Here is a 27064-nt window from a genome sequence, read left to right as displayed (position 1 = left end):
TGGTTTCGGGATGGAAGCACGCTGTGGGGAACTGCTGCTGCCTGGCTCTGTCCTCTCCCATCCTCAAATGTCCATAGACCCCTAACTGCACAAAGCTCATACAATGGAGCATAGGAAGGGGGAGTATGTAATGGAGCTGGCCCTACACCTTTTATGGCCTCTCACCTGGTTATCACCAGGTCAGAGCCACATCTGTTCCTTTTGGCAGAGGGGAGAATATAGCCCTGTGCATTTTTATATATCTACAGGAAACAAATGGCATGACCTGTGTAACTAATGTAACCCTTCCTCCCATCAGAGTTGGCAGCAACAAGGTCCGGGATCAGTATCTACGGGTTCCGTGTCAATAACACAGCACAAAACCAGCTCGAGCCCACATCCAGGAAACACCACAAACAGGATTCATAACACAAACCATGAGTAAAAGGCCCACCCCCAAGTAAGTTTGGCAGTGTCCTTCTCCCCTCAGGGTCTTAAGTCCAGCAACCCAACAGTCACCCCACCCACAGTTTCTGACCTTGGTCAGTGTAGCCCCCAGAGTTCAGAAGTTCCTCTGAAGAGTTTACCTCCCAGCCTGGGTAGAAGTGGGGAGAGGTATGGGGGCATCTTACATGCTCCGCTGCTTGAGTTGACAGCCGATTGCCACGCCTCTCCGTGGGGTTCTGCTGCAGTCTTCACCGCCAGCTGCTTCTCTCCGCCAGCCACCCAGCTATCCACTCTGCTCCCCATGCCTCTCCGCTAGACATCCTGCTATCCACTCTGCTCGCCATACCTCTCCACTAGCCCTCCTGCTAGCCACTCACCAACTTGTCTTCAGGCCCCCACTATTTAACACAGCTCTCAGTGAGCGCAGCTCTTTTGTGACTTCAGCGCTCAGTGGTTGGTAGTAGGGGAGGCTTGGTGCTAGTGCACCACTAGCCTAAATCAGATCTAATGCTTAGACCTTGGTATTAGTGATTTTAGCTCTGTAGCATGTAACAACATTCCTAATGAAATCAAAATTATCTCTGTTGTTGCACAGTGGAGAGAGAATGGGTAAAAGTGGTGTTTAGGGCCCTCAGCGGGCACCCATACTACCAGATACAAATACCTGTCTCCCACCTCTCTCAGTTCACTGGTGTTTGGAACCCATGTCCCTTGCCCAGCAAATGCTACTTAGTTAAGGGTGAGTCCCTCTGTCATAAATGCCAAGTACAGTTCTACTGTCCTTGATTCACATAACCAGGATAACACCACTTTTATTACTCCTGCTCCAATAACAAAGAGACTGGGGAGCCCACAGTAGCCAAAGTGACCATTTGGGCAGGCAGTCCCATCATGCTAGGCAGGGTGAGTGTGCCCATGCAAACGAGATCGGCCCCTGAAGTCCTTTTCCACAGCTCACCACCAAATATCAGGGGAGACATCATTCTGACTCTGCTTACATCCTCCAGCTGAGAATTTGTCATCCTGACAAATCACACTCCCTACTATACCAACTCATTGGTTCCCTCTAAAGGGCCTCAGGAAGCCCACTATGGTTTCCACAAGACTGTGTGCTAAACGTATTGGCTCCTCACTAATCACCTCAGGTGCATCATAAGTTAACCATTTTACCGGTCTTATTACCCTGTCCTGTCTATTGAGAATCTCTCTTGCAGGGGCAAGGGGGACATCGTCTTGTGCAACAGATGGAGAGGTTTCCTTTGAGGGTCCCTCGGCTACTGACACAGGCCCCTGCATCTCTTGTTCTAACAGTGGAAGGTCAAAGGTGCCCAGGACATCCTCCACCTGTATGTCTCCACAGTCCAATAACCTGTTACCGAAATATTGGGTCCGCCTAGCTGAGAGCCAATGACAGCCAGACAGGGATAAGGAAAAGTTGCTTTATTCTGCAGAAGAAAGGAGAGTTTTGCACCTTGGTACAAAGACTCTACTCCATACAAAAACCAAGAATCTTTTATACACACTCACACACAGGCTTCAATCATGTTAGCATTTGATTGAATGCAAACCCTGCATTTCTGCAATCTGCTCAGCAAAAACCGGCTTAGGACCAGCTTCAACTGCCTCAAGACCGATAAGGGAAGACAATTCAAAAGTTCAGGCTACTGTGTTCGTGAGGTGTCCAATTTCCCCTAATGGCTGCCAGCTATTATAAGGCTACTAGCTGTTAGAGAGTCACTGCTGACTATCACAGTCCCCCCTTCAGGCCTGATAATCCAAATTGTCAGGCCCGTTACGCAATTTGCGATCAAGCTGGAGGGAGAGATATTGTGTTCTCCTACGGACAGTAGAGCCCTTAGTAACAGCACTACACAAACATTTTGCACATTGCAACATTACCCAAATGACACACGGAAAGAAAAGAAAGAATATAATCCATTTGACAATTTTACGGAAAAGGCCAGTAAACCATGACCCAAGGTCTGGGAGGAGGTCCTCAAAATTAAGGGTATGATCAAGAGATACAGTGTGAAAAACAACAGCTGCATCCTTCATGGCCTGGAAATCCTCCTCAATTAAACCAGAGCGATTAATATAAAAACAGCATCTTTCCCCAATGTGAGCACAGCCCCCCCCCCCCCACTTCAGCATTCCTGGCATCTAGCACACGCCTATTTTGCAGTGTTACTTCTGCTATGTCATCGATTTCTTGTTGTAACTTTTGGAAAGCGTCCAAGGAGGCATTAGCTGCTTTTTCAAGTTCTGCAGAAATGTTTACCACTGCCCTTTCCAGCTCCGCTACCCCCAGTCCTGGAATAAGTCCACGTATAAAGGAATGAAATCCCATTTACCTGATTACTAGGGGGTTTTCAGCACGTTTAACCCGAGCCCCTTTGAAGGGTGTGAAGAGCTTGTGAGAATAAGTCCCCAGGTTGAGGATTTGGCGTGAGTCCAGTGTGGTGTTTATTTGAACGTCCGGTAATACTCTGGGCACACCACACCGGCCATGCCAACCCGGCGGGAGGGCTTTATAAGCATTATGGCCACAAATAAAATACAGACCGGGGCTCTGTAAATAAAGGGTGAGGGAGCTTCCTGCTACTCAGTGGTGCCAATCTACCCTAACATCTCGATGTTTGGAGTTGCCAAATACCCGCCCCGGCACCGCCAATGGGATGCATTTAAATGTCCCATGGCATGGGTGTTGTTTAAGATACCCCAACAGTATGTAACACCAAGCAAGTGTGATGTAAAGCTTACTAGCGCCCCCTGGCATTCAGAGATTTTTACAAGGGATGAGTGAGGTGATAAAATGCCAGAGGAGACGTCCATATAATATGCATGGGTCTCATTTATGGGACCCAAGGGAAGGAATGAAGGAAACCACTCCACTTGATAACGTTTGCCTGTCAATTTCACAATATGGGCCTTTTGAAACTGGCAGGGAGGTCTCTGGGTGTCTACACCAATTTTTAAGGGGTAAAAGTTTCCATTTCTAACACTAAACCTAAGGGTTTGATCGCAGGCTTCTAAGGGGATGTAACCCAGTTCCTTCCCGGTCCCGTCAACAGCCTCAAAACATAGGGCCAGCTTATACCCAAACCCAAGGATATCCCTTGGGCCTCCCAACTATGATGCCAAACCTCAGACGTTTTCCCATACTTATTGGACTGGTATTCTCCTTTCCACCACCACTCAGCTTTCCGCACCACTTGTAGGGAGAGAGTTTCAGAGAGGTTTAAAGGCACAGCCCACAGTCCTATTCCTTCCTCAGACCTTATTCGGTGACACAACCAGCAGTCAGACAAGTGTCCCGACGTGGCCAGTCGCTGAAGAGTGCGGGTTAGCTTGTACAAGGGGCAGGCTCAGAAATAATAGCCACCGCAGCACCGTCTGAGAAACCATAGTCACAAAGTCTCAGGATTTTGTTTGTCGGAACAAAAGTTTTAGTCCCTCAAGAGGTTCAGCTTTCCAGGTATCGTCTGCTTCTGGCTCTTCCGGGTCGCGGTGGGAAGATCTGGCGGTGCTCCCTCAAAGTCCGATGTCGTCTGCTTCTGGCCCCGGCCTAGGGGCTAGCTTGATTCGGGTGTGGTGGATCCAGGTATCCAGTTCCCTTACTCGAATTACAGTGTGGGAGGTAAGAAGGACTTGAAAAGGGCCAGCCCACTGGGGCTGGAGAGGCTCGATTTTCCACTCTTTTATATAGACCTAATCCCCTGGCTGGATCCGGTGAGCAGCTACATCAGCGGGTAAGGACTGAAATTGAGCTGCATACCTGTGAAGAGACATGAGAGTATTTTGGAGGGAAACAATGTATCTGGTCAACTCCTCGTCCCCCCAAGTGGCTAAATCAGTCACAGGTCCTGGGTCAGCAAATCTGGTGTATGGCCTGCCGAATAAAAGTTCAAAAGGTGAGAGACCAAGCCAACCCCTAGGGGCAGTTCGAACTGCCAAGAGGGCCAAAGGCAGAGCCTGAAGCCATTTTAACCCAGTCTGTGCACATATTTTGGAGAGCTTAAGCTTTAAAGTTTGGTTCATTCTTTCCACTTGCCCAGAAGATGGTGGTGTCCAAGGAGTATGTAGAAGCCAGGTGATACCTAGGGCCTTTGCAATGTATTGAATAACCTGGGCAGTGAAATGATTCCCTTGATCAGAGTCAATGAACCTAGGAGGACCAAACCTAGGAATAACATGGTTCAATAAGGTTTCCCCCACTTCCAAGGCAGTTGCTCGTCTAGTCGGGAATGCTTCGGTCCAGCCAGTCAGTTGGCATACAATTACAAGAAGGTACTTGTAGCCTTGACACTCGGGCACCTCTGAGTAGTCGTTTTGGAGCCGTTCAAAGGGCTTATTGCTTCAGGGGGGCTTTTGGTTCCCCCTTTGGATTGAATTTTGCACAAATGTCACAGGTGGAAAGGACTCTTTTGGCTTCCTGGAATACCCCAGGGGCATACCAAAGTCTGTTCACAATAGCTGCCATGGCTTCTGCTCCGCCGTGTGTTTCTTGGGGTACTTTAAATAGGGCAGGCCGCAGAGCAGCCTGGGGCAAGACTCTTCTGCCATCAGGTAGCTGCCACTCCCCCCTTGGTGTCTTAGTGGCCCCTACGTCCTCTCAGCGACTAACCTCTGATGGGTCAGGGACAAATGGGACCGGTGTTGATGGGGGAGAGGGTGCGAGCACCATTTGGTTGGTAATATAAGGTTGTAGGGAGGCTGCTTTTGATGCTGCATCAGCCAATCGGTTCCCACGGACGGTGGGATGATTTCCCTTCTGGTGGGCATGCACATGAATAATGGCAATCTCGGATGGCAGGTGCACGGCCTTTAATAGTTCCAGAATTAAGGGCCCATGTGCTACTTTAGTGCCACCAGAGGTAATAAAACCCCGCTCTGCCCAGAGTTGGCCCGTGGCATGGCAAACGGCAGAAGCATATTTCGAATCAGTATAGATGTTTACAGACTGACCTGCTGCCAGCTCATATGCTCGGGTGAGGGCTACCAATTCTGCCGCCTGGGCTGAGGTGGAGGATTCCAGGGGTGCAGACTGTAATACCTCAAACTGGGTAGATACTGCAAATCCAGATATTCGTTGGCCCTCCACAATCCGTGCCAAGCCATCTGTATACAATTCCAGGTCAGCATTTGGAATGGGCACATCTGAAAGATCTGGTCGAGGTTTTTCCTGAAAATTCACTACTTGAAGACAATCATGTGAAGGCTTATGATCATTGTCCGGAAAAGGTAAAAGGGTTGCAGGGTTCAAGATATGGCATTGCTCAATCTTTAAGTTGGTTCTGGACAATAAAGAAACTATCAAATGGGTTAGTCTCTGAGAGGTTAATTGCTGTGTGCCCTTTTGGACTAGCAGTTGTTGGACCGCATGTGGGGTCCGTAGGACCATCGATTGGCCTAAAGTAACCTTCTCTGCTTGGGGTACCAGAAGGCCAGCAGCAACCACCGCCCGAAGGCAACCAGGAAAGCCTTGTGCCACCGGATCCAATTTTTGGGAATAGTAGGCCACAGGTCATTCCTTGGGCCCAAAAGTTTGGGTCAGGACACCCGAGGCCACCCCTAATCGCTCATGCACATAGAGAACGAAGGGCTTCCGATAATCGGGGAGCCCAAGGGCTGGGGCTGAGGCCAAGGCTGTTTTAACCTCCTGAAAGGCTTTGACAGCCCCAGAATTCCAGTGCAGGGGCTCCTCGGCATCATGGGTTATCTGCTCATAAAGGGGCTTTGCCATTTCTCCAAAACCTGGAATCCAAGAATGGCAAAATCCTGCAAGGCCTAAAAATCCCCGCATTTCACGTTTAGTCTCTGGCTGTGGGATGTTAAGGATTGACTGGATACGGGCACTAGATAGAGCTCGATGTCCCGGGGTCAGTACATGACCGAGGTATGTTACCTGGTCCTTGGCAAACTGAAGCTTAGAAGGGGACACTTTATGTCCCTTATCTGCCAAGCTATTTAGCAAGTAAATAGTGTCTGTTTCGCATATTACCTGATTCATGAGGCTTCCCTTCTTTGGCTTGACAGTGACAGTGGAGAGGGCAGCCCCAGAGTCCAGAAAACAAGAATAAACGGTTCCTCCCAAAATTAGACGGACCTGGGGGTCATTGGAGGAACAAACATAAGTGGTAAAATCATTTGAATAGGTGACAGAAGAACCTGCTGGTCGCCATTATTCCTCACTGTCGTTAATGTCTGTTCTCCCCACAGTCATCTGGTGCTGCGGTGGGTCTGGGCAGCGGGGCTGCCGCCCACTGGGTCCCTCTGCCAATGACCAAGCTGCTTACAATAGTTACACATATCTTTGGCGTGTCCTGGGCTCCCCCCCCCGGTCCATTTTAGGTTGCCTCTTGGGGGGTCCCCTTCACCCTCCTTGTTTTTCATTCCCAGCATTTACAAGAGCTGCCAGCATTCTCACCTGCTTCATCTCTTTTACCTTCTCTCTTGTGTTATATACATGGGGGGCAACGCTTACCAGTTCCTCCAGGGATTTCCCTTCAGCGCCCTCAAGTCGCTGTAACCGCTTTTTGATGTCTGGGGCTGACTGAGAAATAAAGATAAGCCGGACCGTGGACTGTGCGTCCGTGGTCTTGGGGTCTAGGTTAGTATAGGTACAAAATGCTTTACAAAGTCTCTCATAAAAATTGGAAGGGTGCTCCTCTTTCCCTTGCACAGTATTATGAACTTTTGACCAATCCAGAGTTCTCTTGCCTGCCTGTTTGATACCTATTATAATGCAGTCCTGGAATCTCTTTAAATTCGCCTGGTGGGCTGGATCATTCGGGTTCCACTGGGGCAGATTAGCAAGGGTTATAAGGTCACGGGAATGGCCGCCGGCTTCCACGGCAGCCCAGGCACCCCGAAGGACCCGCTTCTTCTCCTCTGTGCGTAACAAACAATCCAAAAGTTGGCCCACATCTTGCCAATCAGGATTATGAGACTGGAAAATGGTATGGAATCGCCTATGGACGATATCTGGGTCGTCCCTGAGGCGAGGCGTAGTGGTTTGCCAATTCATAAGGTCTGCTGTGGTAAACGGAACATGAACGTGATGGTCCACGACATTCCCTTCTGTCGTTGGAACTGGGATGACCCGGAGGGGTGCTTGAATTAAGTTGCCCATGGGTTTCTTCCCATAAACTGACCCCAATCTAGTGTGGGATGGACTACCCAAGAGGCTAAAAGACTCTGACCCACTACTCGTCATCCCGCCAGTAGCCGGTTCGTCTACTCGAGCTGTAGTGTCCTCAATTTACCCAGGCGGGGGTTTCTGTGGTAGGGCTGCTATCTCTGAACCCACAGCTGCAGAGGAAGGTATCGAGCCCATCCCACTTGGTAGTGCTGCTGCTACCGGTGGCCGAGGTCGAGGACAGTATATGGGGGGATTTTCTTCCCAAAAATCGGCCTCTCTAGGGGCAGAAGGTTTTGGGTATAAAGGGGCTTGAATCTGTATTTTCTTTAAGCGATGATGAGCTTCATCGTCCCACAAGAACCAATAATCCATTTGTCCCGGTGCCTGGTTTTCCAGCACCAGGCGCAGAGGAGTTAAGTGAGTCGGAATGTCAAAAGACCCGAACTCAGACCAATCGGTACCCAGGGCTGGCCAATCCTGGGTACAAAGATGCAATAAGCACCTCTTTGACATTCCTTTCTGAACACCGGGTAAAGGCCATTTATTTAACATGTAATCCAAAGGGCTATCCTTAGAGAGTTTCCGCTGAGACCCACCCATCCCCTTTTCTGGCACTCAAATAGAGAATTAAACAGAAAGAAGGAGGGAATAATGGTCTAATCCAGAATCCAAGCCAGCAATCTCTGTTTACACTGATTGCTACAGGGGACGGAACAGAAGGATCTTAATACGACCTCAGGGCTTCCTCTCACGCTATGGCTTCCACTCTGAGGAATTACGAACGAGAAGCTCAGTACCACCCACACACCTAACACCCAAAGGTATAAGACAGAAATACAGTAACCAGGTAACCAGAATATAGCCAGAACCCGGGAAGTGTTTCCTTATCCTATTAGGGCTCACCTTATCGGAGCACGAACCCCAGGGGCCGCGGTGAAGTGAGGAAGAGAAGCTAAGCACCCCGGTGGCGCCGCTCCTAGTTCGCCGCAGCCGTCCAGCGTCCGATGTCCGAGCTAGGAGGGTCCCATCTGGGGTCGCCAGAAACTGTTACCGAAATGTCGGGTCCGCCTAGCTGAGAGCCAATGACAGCCAGACAGGGATAAGGAAAAGTTGCTTTATTCTGCAGAAGAAAGGAGAGTTTTGCACCTTGGTACAAAGACTCTACTCCATACAAAAACCAAGAATCTTTTATCCACACTCACACACAATGCTGTTAGCATTCGATTGGTGGTTAGCAAACCCTGCACTTCTGCAATCTGCTCAGCAAAAACCGGCTTAGGACCAGCTTCAACTGCCTCAAGACCGATAAGGCAAGACAGTTCAAAAGTTCAGGCTACTGTGTTCATGAGGTGTCCAATTTCCCCTAATGGTTGCCAGCTATTATAAGGCTACTAGCTGTTAGGGGGTCGCCGCTGACTGTCACAAACCTGTGTGTGTCATCAGACGGGGGTCCCACCAGTGGCTCAGGGGTGTCAGAAATGAGCCTAAATACTTCTGCCATGGGGTTTAGGGTGGAAGAGGAGGAGCTCTCTTTTAATTCAGCTGATCGAGACTGAAATTTTGTCTCCATCCCAGGATACACCATGGTCAGGCCTTCCTCCTCAGGCTCACTCTCAGATGTGCTGAACAGGGATAGGTTAGCTGTAGGGGCCCCGCTGTCCATGTTGGATGGCGTCTTTGGTCTAGAACTTTTGTTCTGCCCGGTTGCCCTGTTGTGGCCCATCTCATAAGGAGTGCCTACCAATTCCCCCACCGGGAGCAAAAGATTTCTATGCACCGTCTTTATTTGCCCTGGACCCACTTCAGGTTTGATCTTGTAGACTGGCAGATCTCCAAGCTTTTCCATCACCAGGTAAGGTATTGCATTCCATCTGTCAGCCATCTTGTGTTTGCCAGCAATGCCCAAATTTCGCAGCAGGACACTGTCCCCTGGCTGGAGCTCCTGCGAACACACCCTAGCAACATATCGATGTTTGTTGCGGTCTGAGTTCTTCTGAGCTGCAGACATAGCTAAGTGATAAGCATCTCGCAGCTTTTCTCTTAGTCGGGATATATATTGCTGATGAGTTTCATAGCTATCTCCATCCTCTGATATACCAAAGCACAAGTCATTATAACACAAAGAATTTTAAATATTTGTTTTAATTTTCCACTGCCCAAGCTGCTTGTTTAGTTTTTGTATTTCTCTCAGTGGAGATAATGAAAACAGACTAGTCAGTTTTTAATTTCATGCACAGTAATTCTCAAACTCTGGTCCCTGGACCACTGCTATTCTGCAGAGTGCTGGCTGGCAGTCTGTGAATGGGCGGCTGGTCACAGGGGGATGGCTCTTCCTCTCATCTCTAGCTGCTAAACTACATTAAAGGAAAATACTACTACTGTACATAACTACTTTCTCAGTGTGACTCTTTCATGTAAGCAATTTCTGTAGTTGCCACCGGGATGTTATGTGATCATGGTTGGGGAGAGGAGGCACAAATGGCAGGAGCTGTGGTCCATACCATAAAGCATGTGAGAACCCCTGCGCTAGTGCAATGCTGGGGTTACAAACGCTGCAGAAAGTTTTGTTTCTTAAATCAGTTTCCATTTAAATTAACCTGAATTTAATGGTCTTAGATTTTGTAAAAGCCTTGAGTCTCCTGGTGTCCTGCTCTTAAGGTCGTGCCTCCACTTCTCGCACAGTCAGGACCTAGTGTCAGAAGACAGGCTGCTTATGCTTATAGCCATTAAAGTTATAAAAAAAAACTTTATACTGTAAATATTTATAACTATTATTCAATGAATGTTGCTTTTTATGTGCCAGATCCAACATGCACTGACGTTAAGGGAAGGAACCTGGAAGCACTCTCGTTGACTTTAATGGGTATTGGATGGTGACCTGTACACTTAAAAACAACTCTTTATACATCTTTTCTTCCATCATGTGCCTCCCAAAACTAAAAGGCATCTCTCCTCAGCAAGGCCCACAAAACAAATTTTGAGTTCATCAGCCAAGTCATTTTGCATGTGGAAAAGAAGTGAATGTTGGGGAAGTTTTCAAAATATCATAGCTTTAAAATGCTTTGACTAATTTTTTTTTAATCAAACTTCCCAGAAAAATTCTATCTTCCTTCAACTTCATTCGTATAAGCTTGCAGAGAAGAGAGTACTCAACTTGTCCCTACCATTTCTTTTCATTTTCCTCCTCTTCTCCAATAAAGTCTTTGTATTCTCCGAGATTCTTCTGCTAACTCTTCTTGGTCTTTCACGTTCAGCTGATTTCACACACCGTTTCAATCTCTAATTGAAGTTTTCAGAATCGTCATTGCAGTCGTCCAGGAGGTTCCAATCGTCCTTAGAAATGTTTTCCTTCAGGATTGCCTCATCAAAAGCTACCAGTTGGTGCCTTCTGTTCACCATACACAGTGCCTTTTTCTCCACCTTCACAGTAAACATTACTCTAGGTCTCAGTAGATGATGATCACTACCGATATTGAATGATGGCATTACTGAGATATCCTGCACAATGCGTCTATTGATCAGAAAGTAATCAATTTCATTTTTTGTCTTCACATTTGGTGAGATCCAGGTCCATTTTCTGTTGGCCTTCTTTTGGAACCAGGTGTTACCAATGAACATTCTCCTCATCTCTGCCAATATAGCTAGTCCTTTTCCTCCTGCGTTTTGTTCTCTGATACCATACCTTCCTATGAACTTTTTGCCCTCTCTCCCTCTTCCAACCTTGGCGTTAAAATCTCCCATCACATTCTCCCATCAGAAAGAAGGTTTCCTCCAATTCCTGATAGAATCCTTCCACATCATCATCTTTGCATGCACTTGTGGGAGCATAAATCCAAATGATTTTGAGGGTACTATTTCAGTTCAATCAGAGGCTAAGCACCCCAATACGTGATGACTTCAAATGGCATGAGACAATTTTCGAAGACTATTCCTTGTTTATGATGAATCCGACTCCTCCAACTATCCTTGTGCCTTCTCCTTTTCCTAAAATGACCATGCTTCTGTCCCTCCAGCTGACCTCCATTTCCTTCTTTCATCATGTTTTGCAAACACCCGGCACATCGCAGGCTGTTTTTCCCTTTCTTCCATGAGAAGGTTTATCAATTCCTCCCTCATCAGTGTTCTGCAATTATAAGTTCACACTGAGAGAGTTGTCCGGTTTTCTTTTGGTGACCTGGCACCTGAGATTATTTGCAGCCTCTCTTCGTTCAAATGTCTCACTGCCTCCCTCAGAAAGAGGGATTATATGCCCCTACACAAAGGAAGCAACCCCTTCGCTGAGCTGAAAAGTCCGACACCTTGATAGCCTGGTTAGACCTGTTGGAGAATGCACTCTGCTACCATCGCTGTTGAACAGCCAGGGTCACTGCTGCGCCACATTGAGGCGTCGAGGTAGGATTTGCAGCAGTGGCATTTAGTTTCAGAAAGGGGAACTGTGCAAAAATGAGGCGGTTAGTTAAACAGAAATTAAAAGATACAGTGACTAGAGTGAAATCCCTGCAAGCTGCATGGACACTTTTCAAAGACACCATAATAGAGGCCCAACTTAAATGTATATCCCAAATTAAAAAACACAGTAAAAGAACTAAAAAATAGCCACCGTGACTTAACAACCATGTAAAAGAAGCAGTGGGAGCTAAAAAGGCATCTTTTAAAAAGTGGAAGTCAAATGCTAGTGAGGTAAATAGAAAGGAGCATAAACACTGCCAAATTAAGTGTAAAAATGTAATAAGAAATGCCAAAAAGGAGTTTGAAGAACAGCTAGCCAAAAACTCAAAAGGTAATAACAAAATGTTTTTAAAGTACTTTAGAAGCAGGAAGCCTGCTAAACAACCAGTGGGGCCCCTGGATGATCGAGACACAAAAGAAACTCTTAAAGATGATAAAGTCATTATAGAGAAACTAAATAAATTCTTTGCTTCAGTCTTCATGGCCTGAGGATGTTAGGGAGAGTCCCATACCTGAGCCGTCCTTTGTAGGTGACAAATCTGAGGAATTGTCACAGATTGAAGAGTCATTAGAGGAGGTTTTGGAATTAATTGATAAACTTAACAGTAACAAGTCACCGGGACCAGATGGCATTCGCCCAAGAGTTCTGAAAGAACTCAAATGTGAAATTGCAGAACTATTAACTATGGTTTGTAACCTGTCCTTTAAATTGGTTTCTGTACTGAATGACTGGAAGATAGCCAATGTAATGCCAATATTTAGAAAGGGCTCTAGAGGTGATTTTGGCAATTACAGACCGGTAAGTCTAACGTCAGTACCGGGCAAATTAGTTGAAACAATAGTAAAGAATAAAATTGTCAGACACATAGAAGAACATAGATCATTGGGCAAAAGTCAACATGGTTTCTGTAAAGGGAAATCATGTCTTACTAATCTATTAGAGTTCTTTGAAGGGGTCAATAAACATGTGGACAAGGGGAATCCAGTGTACTTCGATTTCCAGAAAGCCTTTGACAAGGTCCCTCACCAAAGGCTCTTATGTAAATTACGTTGTGATGGGATAAGAGAGAAGATCCTTTCATGGATTGAGAACTGGTTAAAAGACAGGGAACAAAGAGTAGGAATAAATGGTAAATTTTCAGAATGGAGGGGGTAACTAGTGGTGTTCCCCAAGGGTCAGTCCTAGGACCAATCCTATTCAAATTATTCATAAATGATCTGGAGAAAGGGGTAAACAGAGAGGTGTCAAAGTTTGTAGTTGATACTAAACTGCTCAAGATAGTTAAGACCAAAGCAGACTGTGAAAAACTTCAAAAAAATCTCACAAAACTAACTGATTGGGCAAGAAAATGGCAAATGAAATTTAATGTGGATAAATGTAAAGTAATGCACATTGGAAAAAATAACCCCAACTATACATACAATATGATGGGGGCTAATTTAGCTACAACTTATCAGGAAAGAGATCTTGGAGGTATCGTGGATAGTTCTCTGAAGACATCTATGCAGTATGCAGCAGCAGACAAAAAAGCAAACAGGATGTTAGGAATCATTCAAAAAGGGATAGAGAATAAGATGGAGAATATCTTATTGCCCTTATATAAACCCATGGTACACCCACATCTTGAATACTGTGTACAGATGTGGTCTCCTCATCTCAAAAAAGATATACTGGCATTAGAAAAAGTTCAGAAAAGGGCAACTTAAATAATTAGGGGTTTGGAATGGGTCCCATATGAGGAGAGATTAAAGAGGCTAGGACTTTTCAGCTTGGAAAAGAGGAGACTAAGGGGGTATATAATAGAGTTTCATAAAATCATGAGCGGTGTGGAGAAAGTGAATAAGGAAAAGTTATTTATCTGTTTTCATAATATAAGAACAAGGGGCCACCAAATTAAATTAATAGGCAGCAGGTTTAAAACAATTAAAAGGAAGTTCTTCTTCACACAGTGCACAGTCAACCTGTGGAAGTACTTGCCTGAGGAGGTTGTGAAGGCTAGGACTATAACTGGGTTTAAAAGAGAACTAGATAAATGCATGGAGGTTAAGTTCATTAATGGCTACTAAGCAGGATGGGTAAGGAATGGTGTCCCTAGCCTCTGTTTGTCAGAGGATGGAGATGGATGGCAGGAGAGAGATCACTTGATCATTACCTGTTAGGTTCACTCCCTCTGGAGGACCTGGCATTGGCCACTGTCGGTAGACAGGATATTGGGCTGAATGGACTTTTGGTCTGACCCAGTATGGCCATTTTTATGTTCTTATGTTAAATTCTGAGAGGCGCCTAGGAAGAGTATTGATTTTAATGTGAGTGGTGCTCTTGCTTTGCCATCTGTTAGATGCAGTATATTCGACTACAGTTACTACTGAATCATACACACATTTGGCTTTCTGACATCTGCACCAAATTTAATGGTGTATAGCTGGGGGAACAAATGTGCTGTGGGATGTCTTTTGCTGATGTGCAAGGCCTTCCAGAATAGGTTGTAACTAGGGGTATATTTGGTTCATAGTTCACATCAAGTCATCAGCTGCCAACAGCAAAGGGCAGCTAATAAACAACAAGGATTCCCATAAATATTTTTCACTGTAACCCTATTACCAGTGTATATGTGCTTAGAGGAAGGAAGTGTGTGGGAAGTAGGAATCTATTTTTTTCTCATAACCAGTCAAGAAGGAGAAACTACAAACTTTGATTACCTGTGCTTTAATGGAAGGGGGTATACTTAGTTAATGAAAAATGTGTTAAGTATAACTGATAGCGTAGCACAGGAGTTTTTTGAAGTGTTGGTTGTGGATGAAGATTTAAATGGGGGTCATCTGGGAAATTTCTTGAAAAATATCTGTTCCAAGGCAAAATGTATGTTCTTTGTGAGGCCCAGGGAAAAGTTATCTCTGAAAGTGATGGGTTAGCCGTATACAAAAAGGGAGTAGGCACCATCATATACAGAAAAATCATCCCAACCGCCCTCCAGTTTTTGGCAGAATTTTAATAAAGATCTCTCAGGAGCGCCCTCCAGTTGCACAGCCATGCCTGCCTATTGAAAGCATAACACTAGCATCCTTGTCTTTTAACTGAGCATTGTGGTTTGATTCTGTGGCCTTTTTCTTATGGTGGTCTGACTTTGGCTAACTTAGCTTTAATGATATAGTTCTATAATCATCCATGCTGGGAAGCAATAGGCCCAGGAAATGAAAATCCCTTAATTCTCCCAGGCTAAGAAATGATCTGCTCCCTCAGTCAGTATCCCTCAGGGTGATAAGTAAGGGTTCTAGTTTCTGACTGCATTTATCACACCCCAATGGCCCCCTCCCTCAGGGAGTCCCTGTGGAAGGCAGATCAGCATTGTATGCAGCTAACGCTGTTGCAAGCATCACAAAGCATTTTGGGGAGGGTCAAAGGTGTGTGAGTGGGGAATGGAAGATTCCTTTGCAGAAGTACGAGAGGCCAAGGGAATGGGGGGGGGAGAAAAAAGCAGAGAACGGGTTAACTCGGCACTTTAGCTAGCTCTGTGTGAAGATAAGACGCTGGCCCTGGCCCAAGGTCATGGGCTCAACGAGAAATCTACAGACGAGAAATCTACAGCTGCCCAGTCATAAGAAGAAGAGAATTAAGTGGAACAGAGCTGGAAAGATAGCAGCAAAAACTAGCGAATGAGGCGGCAATGGTGAAAAACAAATTCTCCAGAGCCAGTGTGTTTTGGGCAGCCGAGAAGGCCACAGCAAGCTGATTGGGACAGGTACAAAGAGCACCAGACACAGAGGGCCCTGGACAACGACACCCCCAAAGAAACCAAGGACTTAAAAACCCTCCCAAGAGCTGGAACAATTAGGAGATTACAGCAGTTTCCCCAGATGACCTGGACCCAGGGCAAAAACTCCCGTTCACCCCTCCCCCTCTTTTTACGTTACACCCAGGCCTGGCAAGTCTTGGGTAGTGCATGTGTGAGTGTGAAAGTGGGTTAGGGCTTGGGGCTCTAATGTTTTCTTTCTTCCTCTGAGTAACGTGAGAGCATTCCCAGCACTCTCTGCTGTATTTTATTATTTTATTAACAAAGCTTTAAAATTTAAACACTTGGTGTGTTATGTCATCTCCTCCCCAAATGATCCTGTGGCCCAGTCTGATCAACTGTGGCCCAGACATATTGGTAACGAAAATCTGTCACAGTTTTGGTGGAGAATTGTGGAGTGGGGGAGCCCTGCGGAGCGCACCAACTGTTTTGCCCTTGGTATTTCATGTTTGTTCTGTCCGACACTGTTGGTTTTACATGCTGAGAATTTTATGATAAAGGTGGTGCCCACTCTCAGCCATAGTATGCCTGAGAACCAGAAAGGGGTTTAGCATTCCTCTCTCCACCCCAGTTGCCGGGGGAAGGGTGCAGTTGGGTACACCCCCAGCTATAGAAGTCCTGGGTGATAGAAGGGAGGAGGATTTAGACATTCTTGCTCCAAGGAAACCTCGGTTCATATGCCCTCAGCCATAGTGTGTCTGAGTATAAGAGGAGAACGGAACGTGTCTAGCTCTGCCCAGGAAGGGTTTTGGTGTATGGACCCTTGGTGATAATGGTCCGAATAATACTGAGGGAGGCTTAGCATCTCTCCCTCTGGCCCACGGGGGGTGAGCATTATAAGCCCTGGTGCCAGTCGGTCTGAGCAATGTAAAATCTCAAGTGATTGAAAGATCTTAGGAGTTGTACCAATGGATTGTGTCAGCATATTCAGAAAACAAAAGGGTACATCTGTGGACTCAGGAGTCCCGCAGTTGCGGGCGATGGCATCAGCGATGGGTTCAATGCCAGACGTACAGGCTTTAGGGAGCGCGGACATGGTAGTCCAGCTGCCCGGTCAGCTGGTGTCATGGGAGGCAGATGGACCTGATGCCCGGGCCATGGGAGAGGCAGCAAAGAGGAACGGGACCCTGCTGCCTCTTTCAAAGAGGGGTGAAGACCTCTCCCAGCTGGAGAGGGCTCTCGCGGAGGTGGGATACAATCCCTAGGGTTCTGTGATGGAGCTTCAGAAAAGGGTGCATTCTTGGCAGGATTTGTTGGATCTGTATACTGAGTATGAAAAGCAGAAGGGTAAAAACCTAGGGGCAACTGTGGGATTAATTTGGACTGCAGCTGCTATGTGGTATCAGATGTGGTCGGGACAGAAAGAGGTGTTGAGGAAAAAGGAGGAGGTGTGTACCTGACAGCTGGTGAAAATTAAGCACCTGAAAGCGCAGATCACTAACCAGGCGGCAACCCAAGCCTATGCCCAGGACAAGTTGCAAGCCTTGAGACAGGACTTCCAGGCGGAAGAGACGGAACGCACTCACCTGGAAGCACTGGCTAAGCAGGTACTGGTCATTCAGGGACTTATCAAAGACTTGATATCCGCGCTCAATATACACCACAGCAACAGTGTGCTCACCATGAAAAGAAAATTAAACAGTTAAAACATCAATTGGCCGTACATATGGCACCCCCAACTACAAGGAAAGCATCCTATGGGGTAATTATGAAAAGAAAATGGACCAGGAGAGGTGGGGACTAGTTAAGGAGCCCACCCTCCTTGCTAAATTGGTAGTGGAACAAAGCCTGTGCCCATGGAAAGAAACGGTTCAACGAGAAAAACAGGATCGGGCCCAGACAAGCAGGCAAGCAACAGTTAAAGAAATTGGAAAAGAGAGAGTGAGAAGTTAACTCTGAAGAGGCTGGAGGGAATTAAGCAGTGAAACTTGTAAAAATGTTATGAAAAGAAAATTCTTGGTTTCTTTGCAGCCATTCTGAAGGGAAATGGGCCTTTTTCCAAAGGAGTGTCTGTAAATAATCCAGGCAGAGAAGTTATCTCAGTGAGATCATTTGGCTAAGAACAAGTTAGTCAAATTTGCTAAAAGAACACTCCTGGTGTGTATAATCTTTGTGTTTTGTAGGTTTAACATGAATTGGTGTGGTTTTAAATAAGACCACTAAAATGCATTTGACTCTTCCATTCAAAATTGCAAAACCAAGAAACACTTTTGCCAGACACAGGAAACTAGTGCCGTTTAACTTTGGTATTTAGCATTTAACCCTTAAAGTAACTCAATGCTTTACAAAGTTTAAAATGTTTTAAATAAAGACCAAGGTCGTGGTTACAGCGGGGCAGTCAAAGCCAGGAGAATGGGGAAAAAAATTAAATCTATTTTTTGGTAACAAAATAGCAAATAAAAGCTGTTTTAAAAGAGAGAAAGACCGTGCCCTACACAGAGCCTTACGGTGGCTCTGTGTAATCAAACTCTCACTTTGCCAAAGGGAGTCACAATAGGTTGTGTTTTTCTTTTCAAGTCACTTTGTGTTTTGGAAGCAGGAGTTAAAAGTTAAAAGTAAACAAACCTCTGATGAAAGTTGAGTGTATCCCTTTTAAAACAGAGTCTCTGAGCTGCTGAAGGCTTTGAATCCAAACGCAAGCTAGAAAGCATCTGTGTTAATGCAAATTACCTAACTGATAAAAGTAAAAGCCATTGAAATCTGGCCTGCCTATAGAACGAACACAGAAAAATATGGGGGTAATTCCTCTGTTTTGCCTGCAATCAGCAAGGATATTTGTAAAAAAAAAAAAGGGAATAATTTAAGTAATAATCTGTCATCCCCAAAGGGGTAGAAACATGTTCTTTTTGTCTTTCAGAAAATCAGGAAAAGATTATACCAGCTGAAAAGCAACCCAAAATACCATGAATCTACTGTCACAATAAAAATTGTGTTTTGTGTTCTCTGTTTTGTCTTATGTTGTTTGTCATGTTACTAGCACTGTTGTGTATCAGATTCTGCAGGGAAATCCTCAGGTAGCAGACAACATATTGGGAGAAATTGTTTTTGGAGTAGGGATTATAAATACTGTAGACTTGGTGATAATTAAGAATAAGCTCTCTGTCCTAGCTACAGGACAGCCTAATATAGAAACAAATGGAAATTAAAAACGTACTGCTATAGCTATGGGATGTACTGATATGCAGATACTTGCTTTGTCCACCTTGTAACACAACATGTTTTGGGTAATATTAGGAAACAATAAGGTTTTAATACATTTGCTAAAGCAAAGAAAAAGGTCACTGTTTAATACTTATCAGTACGAATGGATGTAGTATGTTTCTAGCATATTAAGGCCAGACCTTTTAATTGGGGGAATTTGTTGTTAAAATTGCACACCAACAGGCTCTGGAAGCAAAGATATGGGTAGTTAGCCCACTCCCCATATTGCACATGGGATCCTTCTGGCTACCACGGATCTCGAGCCAGTGGGCTGGGGAGGGAGGGAAAGATGCAATTGGACACCAGAGGTGGTACCGAGTGGATTCCTCAAAAGTGGGTATGCTTGTTCTTGCCTGTTGTTCCAAAGCCCTGTAATAAGACATTACATTAGGATCCTATATATGGGATGAATTAGATAATGAGATGAGATTACTGTATAATGGGCAATGTGTATGTGTTAATTCCTGGGGAAAAGTGTTTTGGGAGGATGGAAATGTTAGCAATCCGCTAGTAGACAAATGTAAATGTAATGTGAGTACTGTGTTTACCAATAATCACATTTATTGTTTGCCACAACCAAAAAGTCTCAGCTTTGCCCAGATGAGGAAGGAGCTATGTGAAACCCGTGAAGCCGTAGAGACTGCTTTAGATAAGGAAAAGGCCAAGCATAAGGGGATTGTCAGTAAAGACGTCTGGGGATGGCAAATTGAAGACATGGTAATGTTGCAAAAGCTGGAGAAGGCAGCCCACGCTTTGGATGCCAAGTGGGTGGGTCTGTGCTCCGTTGTAAATCGCATCTCCCCGGTAGTGTACCAGCTTCAGCTTCCAGGCAAATTGAAATGGGCACATGCCAATCAGCTCAAAACAAATGTTTCTCCCTAGATTTCTGGTCATGGCATTGTGGGCCTCAGTCGTGGACCAGCCACCTGCCTGGACCATCCAGGTTTCTAGCTATCCATGGGATTATCTGGATAATTATAATTCTGAGAAGGGAGAATACCTCCAAAGGCTGTCGCTGGCTTGAGCTGCTGATGGGGCCCGAGCCACAGTGTGGTGCAAGGCTGGAGAGGAGGAGCCTTGGAAGCAGTGCATAGTCTGGATAGACACAGCAGGGCCACAGCAAAATACCTGGTGGGTGGCCCCAAGCCTCCCTTAGATCCCATTAGGACAAACCCTGTTCCTCCTGTGGTGGCCTGGAGTGGAAGTAGAATGGGAAGCCCTTTGGCAAGCGATAGCAATTACTGATCTCAGGGCATAATATTATTGTTGTAACCTCCTAAACCAGGCAAACAACATCAGTGACAAAAGCCAGGGAGGACTGTAACGGGACAACTAATAATTTAGGGAGTTTTCATCTGTGCCTCAATTTCCCCAATAGGTGCATTTGTGTTGTTCTTTTTCTTTCCCTCATGCTTTGTTAACAGGGCAAAGCAGTAAAAGCGAGAGCCCAGGGATACCCCAAACAGGAGTGGTGGGACCACTCTTACTGCTTCAGGCCTGCAGAATCCGTTGGTGTAATACAATCTATGTATGGTGGCACATATCTATGGGAATCCTCGGGTGTACTCCTTTGTTCATTTTACCACTGACCAAAATTGGCCTTGGTGGAAGAAATGATCAATTATCCACTGGCGGGGGCAGAGGAGGGGAATTGTGGTACGTCATCCTGAAAATGTATTACTTGGGTATCTTTCCCGGGGCGGCCCCTGCCGAGAACCCCAGGTCCACCGGCCCTGCGTATCCTTCCCCAGTTGGATCTCAAACCCTGACATGCTTTCAGGTCTCCATCTTCCTCCCCAATTGTACAGGGGGGGCCAACCTCCAACTTCCCCTCCTTACACAGACGTTGTCCCCCCTGGAAAAAAGAGGACCTTAGCAAGCTCCTTGTGGGATGGTTCTAATTCGGCAGTCAGTATTTGGAATATTCAGTAAGGGGCCATGAGAGACGAGCAGTTGGGACAATTGGAAAAGGTCGTGGGACTGGTCACAAGTGAAGATTTCACCCACCCGACAGTGGCCACTGCCGCCCTCAAACATACTGCAAAATTGGCCCTCCACATGCGGGATACCTTGCAGGAATTGACTGAGACCAAAATTGAGGCTGGGGACCAACTAGCATGGGATTCTGTGTGCTCCCAGCTCCAACAATATTTGACCCAACAAATCTGTAGCATCCAGGAGGACGTGCTCTATGGAGCCCAAATCATCCCCCAAGAAATCCATTCCCACTCAGGGATTCCCTGGGAACAAGGCCTTTTCGCCATTTCTGGAGGCTCACTAATTGAAAGTGCACAGGCATAGCCTGCTCCTTCACGGCCTTTGGTCCCATGAAAGGAGTGTGGGCCCTACTATAAAAATCCAACCAGGCCTTTGGAAAGGTTGCCTCTGGGACTGGGTGGTCCCTTGTGACGTGTGGGAGGTGGTGGCTCCCCCAAATGACATGGCTAAGTGATACGTGCTGACTGCGTCCCCGAACTATCAGCACATATGGATTGCAGAGGGTAACACCTGGCAACTCTGGCCTATGGAGCCCCCTCAAATAATGCCCTCAAAGGCATCAGAATATGCCCCCACTGCAGCACATCTGTTTACCAATACCTCAGCATGTGTTTGGAGAGTCACCGACCCTAGGGTGCCTCTCAATTTACTGTTAAGATCACGAACACAAAATTTTTCAATGCATTGGCCCATGGTTATGCAAAGTATGGTTAATATCTCTAACTATGTTGTGTGTAGTAAGAGGAGGCCCTGAGATATAAACCTTGGTATCAGAGGCCCAGTATGAGATCTAAGGTAATGAACCAAAGTAATGGTCAAGACTTTGCTAACATAAAGTAAAGTTAAGCTGTGAGCCAGAGGCAGGCCCTGCTCACAGAAGCTGGCAAGGAAAGGGCTGATTCTGCACAAAGAGACATACCTAAAAGGTACTGGGCACCAGCTAACAGCCCATTTGCATACTTGTACATTTCACACAGCTAACGAGGAACAGGCTGACCCATCCCAATGACAGGGCCAAAAGGGTAATCTGATGGATAGAGTTGTTTTGTTCGAACCAACATGTACAAGGTGCGAGGCGGGTTTACCTTGCTACATAGAGGGGTTGCACCTCAATACGTCAGGAGTGATGTGTAACTTGTTTGTACCTGTGGATAAGAATGCATCCCTGGGTGGTGTCTTTGTCTGGCCTAGCGGGCAGTGCAAAGTCCCACCACTGACTGAGCTGGTCCATTGTCAGGGAGCACATAAGTACTAGCTAGCAGCACTTTAGCAGCATCCTGGACTTCTATGCCGGGGAGCTGGAGACTGTGTTTCTCTTTGACAATAAACCTGGCCCGGGTGCCTTCGTACCTTACTAGAGTCTATAGTCATTGGCGGTTCTCTCGAGATTTGCTGGGTCAGCGATCTGTGCAGAGCTGGGACAGCACACAGAGGGAGTGCGGCCCTGTGAGCACAGGCCGGAGAACTCAGGAGGAGCAGGGGCAGCCGCGCAGCCAGCAGCTGGAAAGAAGCGGTGCTTTCCCCTTCTAAGAGCCGCTTCTCTCAGGCCAGCTTTGAAGGGGAAAGCGCCGCTTCTCTCCGGCCGCTGGCTGCACAGCTGCCCTGCTCCTCCACGGGCCGGAGGACTTAGGGCCACATTCTGAACGGAGCTTTAGAGCTGCAGGACAGGGCCCTGGGACCCCCTTAGCCCAGGGCCCGGCAGCCCTTAAAGCCCTGGGCTAAGGGGGTCCCAGGGCCCTGTCCTGCAGCTCTAAAGTTCTGGGTGGCCCTGCCTGGCCGGGGGAGGGGAGGGCAGCTTCCCCGCTCGCTCGCTCCCTACCTCCCTCTCTCCCTCCCAGGAAGTCCTATGCACTGCCAAAGAGGGGGAAGCCCTGGAGGGAGGGAGGAAGGGAGGGGGAGGAGGCAGAGAAGAGGAACTTGTACAATCCTCCCTTGTAAAGTCAGCCAAACGACATTATAAGGGAGCATTGCACAACTTTAAATGAGGACGTTAAGTGAGCAATTACTGTACCTTGCAGGGCCGGCTCCACGCACCAGGGTAGGAAGCACCTGCCTGGGATGGCACACTGTAAGAGGCGGCATTCCAGCCAATCTTAGGGCGGCGCTCCTCCGATCACCTTTCCCCCCTCCCCCCTCTGGCAGCGCTCCTTGTGCTGCGCCGCCCTTTTGCTCCAGCGGCGCTCCACCCACTGCACCCCCAATGGATCATCTTGCACACCCCCTGGGGTGCGCGCACCCCACTTTGGAGACCACTGACATAGAAAATGGTAAGATGGAGTAATGTGGAGTGAGGCATGTAAAACAGACTCCATTGTGGATACACTGGAATAAATAATGGCACCACATTCTTTCAAACACTATTAAAGGGCATTAGAGCATTGCTGTCCTTGCTAAGAGAGCTTCATAAGTATAAGGATCTGCCCAGCTGGATGATATGAGTTTTGGATGCTTTTCAGAAATAATTTTAACTAAATTCTTCCAAGTTAGATTAAAACTCTTCCAGGTTAGATTAAAACTACATTATATGTACAGTATGTACATTATATGTACAGTATGATGAAAAAGCTGTAATTAAATTGAATAAATTAAATCTATATGCCAAAGAAGTACAGTGAGGTTTCCTGCAGCAGCCTATATGGTGAACATCTTTATAATTCATCTCACATGTATGTCATGGCATCCGGAGGAAGCAGCCAGCTAGCAGTTGGTTTAGAAGTGCACCCATTTGGAGAATGTGTTGAGGCAGGAAAAAGCTTCATGCTGGTCCTCACCTGATTGCTGACAGCCAAGTAGTGTGTGTTTAGTGGAGACTAAAAAGCACCAGCGAAAGAAGCTTCCCAGGAATGCTGCAACCCAAGGAGCTTCTTCACTCAGAAAATGCAGCTGCAAATCTGTTTTCAGCCATTTGGAGTCAAATGCTCATAAAAATACTTCCATGATTTAGGAACCTTTGTACATGAAAGTAAGAAATGATTCTGTTTCAACTCAAACGGTAATTTAAACCTAGTCCACACACCACCTCTTTTTGCCTGTTTCTACTATTAATCTAGGTTTATAATGCAAATGATGAGCTGTTAACTGTATCACTGTATAACTGTAACACCTGTGGTGGAGCATTGTAGCCATTGTGTGCATGATTTAAAGGGACAGGCCCCATTAAACAACATGAGGAGAATTATATTTAATAACGTTTGTTATTTTTAATCATGTGGGCCTCCACTTCATTTTGCGCTATCACTGTGAACCAGCCTGATTCTGTTGGGTAGGGAAGAGATGGGGGAAATACGAAAGACACAGGAAGATGGGATCCACAGGAAAGAAGAGAAAGACAAAAGGGGACAGAACTGACATAAGGGAGGAGGTCAAACAATTAAGGGGGAGGTGGAGTGAGAGAATGGAAGATGAAAAGTGGGGAATGGAAGCAATAACTGGAAAATGAAGCCACCCCATTTTATGCTTAGCAAACATTTTTTTTGTCTTCTGTATTTCTTCTGTATTTCTTGTGGGCATGGTGTGTGTTCACGTGATCAAGGTACCAAGAATTTTCTTGCTAAAGCCACTAGTATACTTACGGTTGACCCTGTATGTCTTTCGATCTTAAAATGGGTTTGTCAAAGCATTTTCAGTCTTTCCAAAGTGCAATTAGATTACTGATGAAATATAGCTACAACTGCTATAATAGCAATATAAGCACTTTGCGCATGCAAGAGTCCACAAGTGAATTCTATGCAGAGCCATCCTTCCTTCTTCCACTGTAATGGAAAATAGCATTCCACGGGTTTTGTACAGTTGACTTTATGTGCTGTGAAATAAGATTACTTTCTAAATAGCACTGGATGACATTCTTAAATTTAAATAGGGTGGTGCTTTGATCTGTTTTAGGAGGGGGATGGCACTTGCATGGCTGGATTTCTACTTGGTGAACTGTGTTACTGCAGTGGAGAGGGAAATAAGACTGTGGAAATTGGTCAGTGAGGCTGTGCAGCAGGTCAAAGAGGGCTACATGGCAATCTCCCGATGACATTGCCGCTTCTTCAGATAGGTCCATGGCTCAGAAGCAGTGATCCCAGAACACCCCTTCAAGACCCAGCACTGCAGCACTCTTCCTCACTTTCCCCATAGTGATCTTCAGCCTGCTCCAGCCATAGAGGTAACTTGGCCCTCTGGCTAAGCCACTTCAAAGCATTCATCCCCTTCCAGGGTAACAGAGTCTCTAAGTCCCGTCCAATACACCATCAACACAAAATTGCCTTCAGTCCCACTTGGTTCAGCCTTCAACCATCTTCCTAACAGGCAGGTTCCCAGCAGCAACAGCCCTCTCACCATCTAACAGCCAGCTGCTGGGCTGTGGTCAACGCATGTACCCAGGTCCGGTCTGCCCTCCTACCAACGGCCTCTGGTAGGCTACAGTCCTCAGTCAATTTCTAGCTCAAGGCTAGTTTCTTGCCTCACATCAGGAACAGCCTGTCCACTCTCCTCCCATCCAGCCCTTAGCTGCTGGGCTTCCCTCCTTAGTCACTGATCCAGCCCATGAGCTTCTGCCATTTCAGTAAACATGCCTGCATTACAATGTGCGTGATTTTTAACCTGACGTGACACCAGCCTCAACCATGGGGATTAGAGAAGTGGTGGTCAATGAGGAGAGAGCGGGTGCATGGGAAGGGGATTATGGTTTGGCTGATGGCTGTGGAATTTGATATATCAGAGAAAAAAATGCTGAAGATCTTAAATTCTCCAGGTACCAGTGCAGTCCCCTCCCCAACACTTTTGGCTGGTTCCAGGAGACACTCCAATGCTGTCTCTGCCTTGGGGTTTTGAATGGTGAAGACATCCTGACTTTTGAGGGAAATTTCCTCCTCAGAGTCCTGGTCAGGGCTGGGTTCCTTGGTCTGTTAGCTGCCTTTGGTACTGTCTGCAAATTATCTGGTTTTGGTGGTGGCCTCCTTGGCAAAAATCCAGGTCCGTTCAGGATAGGTAGGTGGGACAGGTGCTGGGAGCATTGCTGGAGCTCCTGGTGTTGTCCGTGCCATTTCTGCAACACTGCTGGAGCTCCTTTCCTTGTTACAGTACTGGAACTTGTCCCAGGAGTGACCCCACTCTGTCATTTGCTTCAATAAATCCTTGTATACAAGTGGCTGCTGTTATGGCAGAACTGTGCTGTCTCATCTATGAGATCTCAAGGCAATCCATGATCTCTGCATGGATCCATGGGGAAATAGGAGGCATGGCTGCTATAATGCTGAGAAGGGTATGCGACTCTGAAAATGTGCACTCACATGAGGGGTGCACCTAGCTGTGTGTCAGCATTAAACAGGGAGGTAACATCTGGTCAGCCTGACCCCAGAGCAGCAGAGAACACAGGTAAACCGATGGGTCAATACAGGTATGAAGCAATGCAGTGTGGGATAGCACAAGGAGGGCTGCCAGAGGCAGAAAAGTTAATCCAAAATACAGATGCGTCCCAACCAAAAATATATACACGTGGTGCTTTAAAAGGTCTAGTTTCACTCAGCTGAGGAAAATTCTGAATGAAATTACTTGGGAGTAAAAATTAGGACAGAAGTGAATGAAAATTGGGAGCTATTTAAGAAGAGTTTACTAGATGGCCAAAAAGCCCCAATTCTACAATTACAACAGAGGACAAATTTGATTAAAAGGCAGAGCTGCTTGTGAGGAGAAGTGAAGGCAACAGAAGCACTTTTAAACAATCACAAGCTATATACAGATCTATGGAAAAATATTAAACAGCTGCACTCAAGACTCTGCTCAGTTTCCTCATCCCTCTTGTGAGTCCTTTGGATCATCTTCATTGTCTTCCAGGGATCACAAGATTCTTTTACACCTTCTCTCCTCCAGTCCAATCTTGTCTCGTTGGGTGGCCAATGAAAGAGTACCACGTCAGAACAGAACTAATCCTTTCACAACATTCCCATTCTGTCTGTCAGGGGACTCCTCTCAGCAGCTTCAATTCCCTCATCAAGTGATTTGTTGTTTAGTTCCAGTCCACCTGAAGTCCAGATTGGGAAACTGCAGCCAGCAAATTGTTCTAGGATGCTTC

This window comes from Mauremys reevesii, linkage group 8, assembly GCF_016161935.1.
Source record: "Mauremys reevesii isolate NIE-2019 linkage group 8, ASM1616193v1, whole genome shotgun sequence".
NCBI lineage: Eukaryota > Metazoa > Chordata > Testudines > Geoemydidae > Mauremys > Mauremys reevesii.
The sequence above is the reverse complement of the archived record's forward strand: the minus strand, read 5'-3'. Positions refer to the sequence as shown.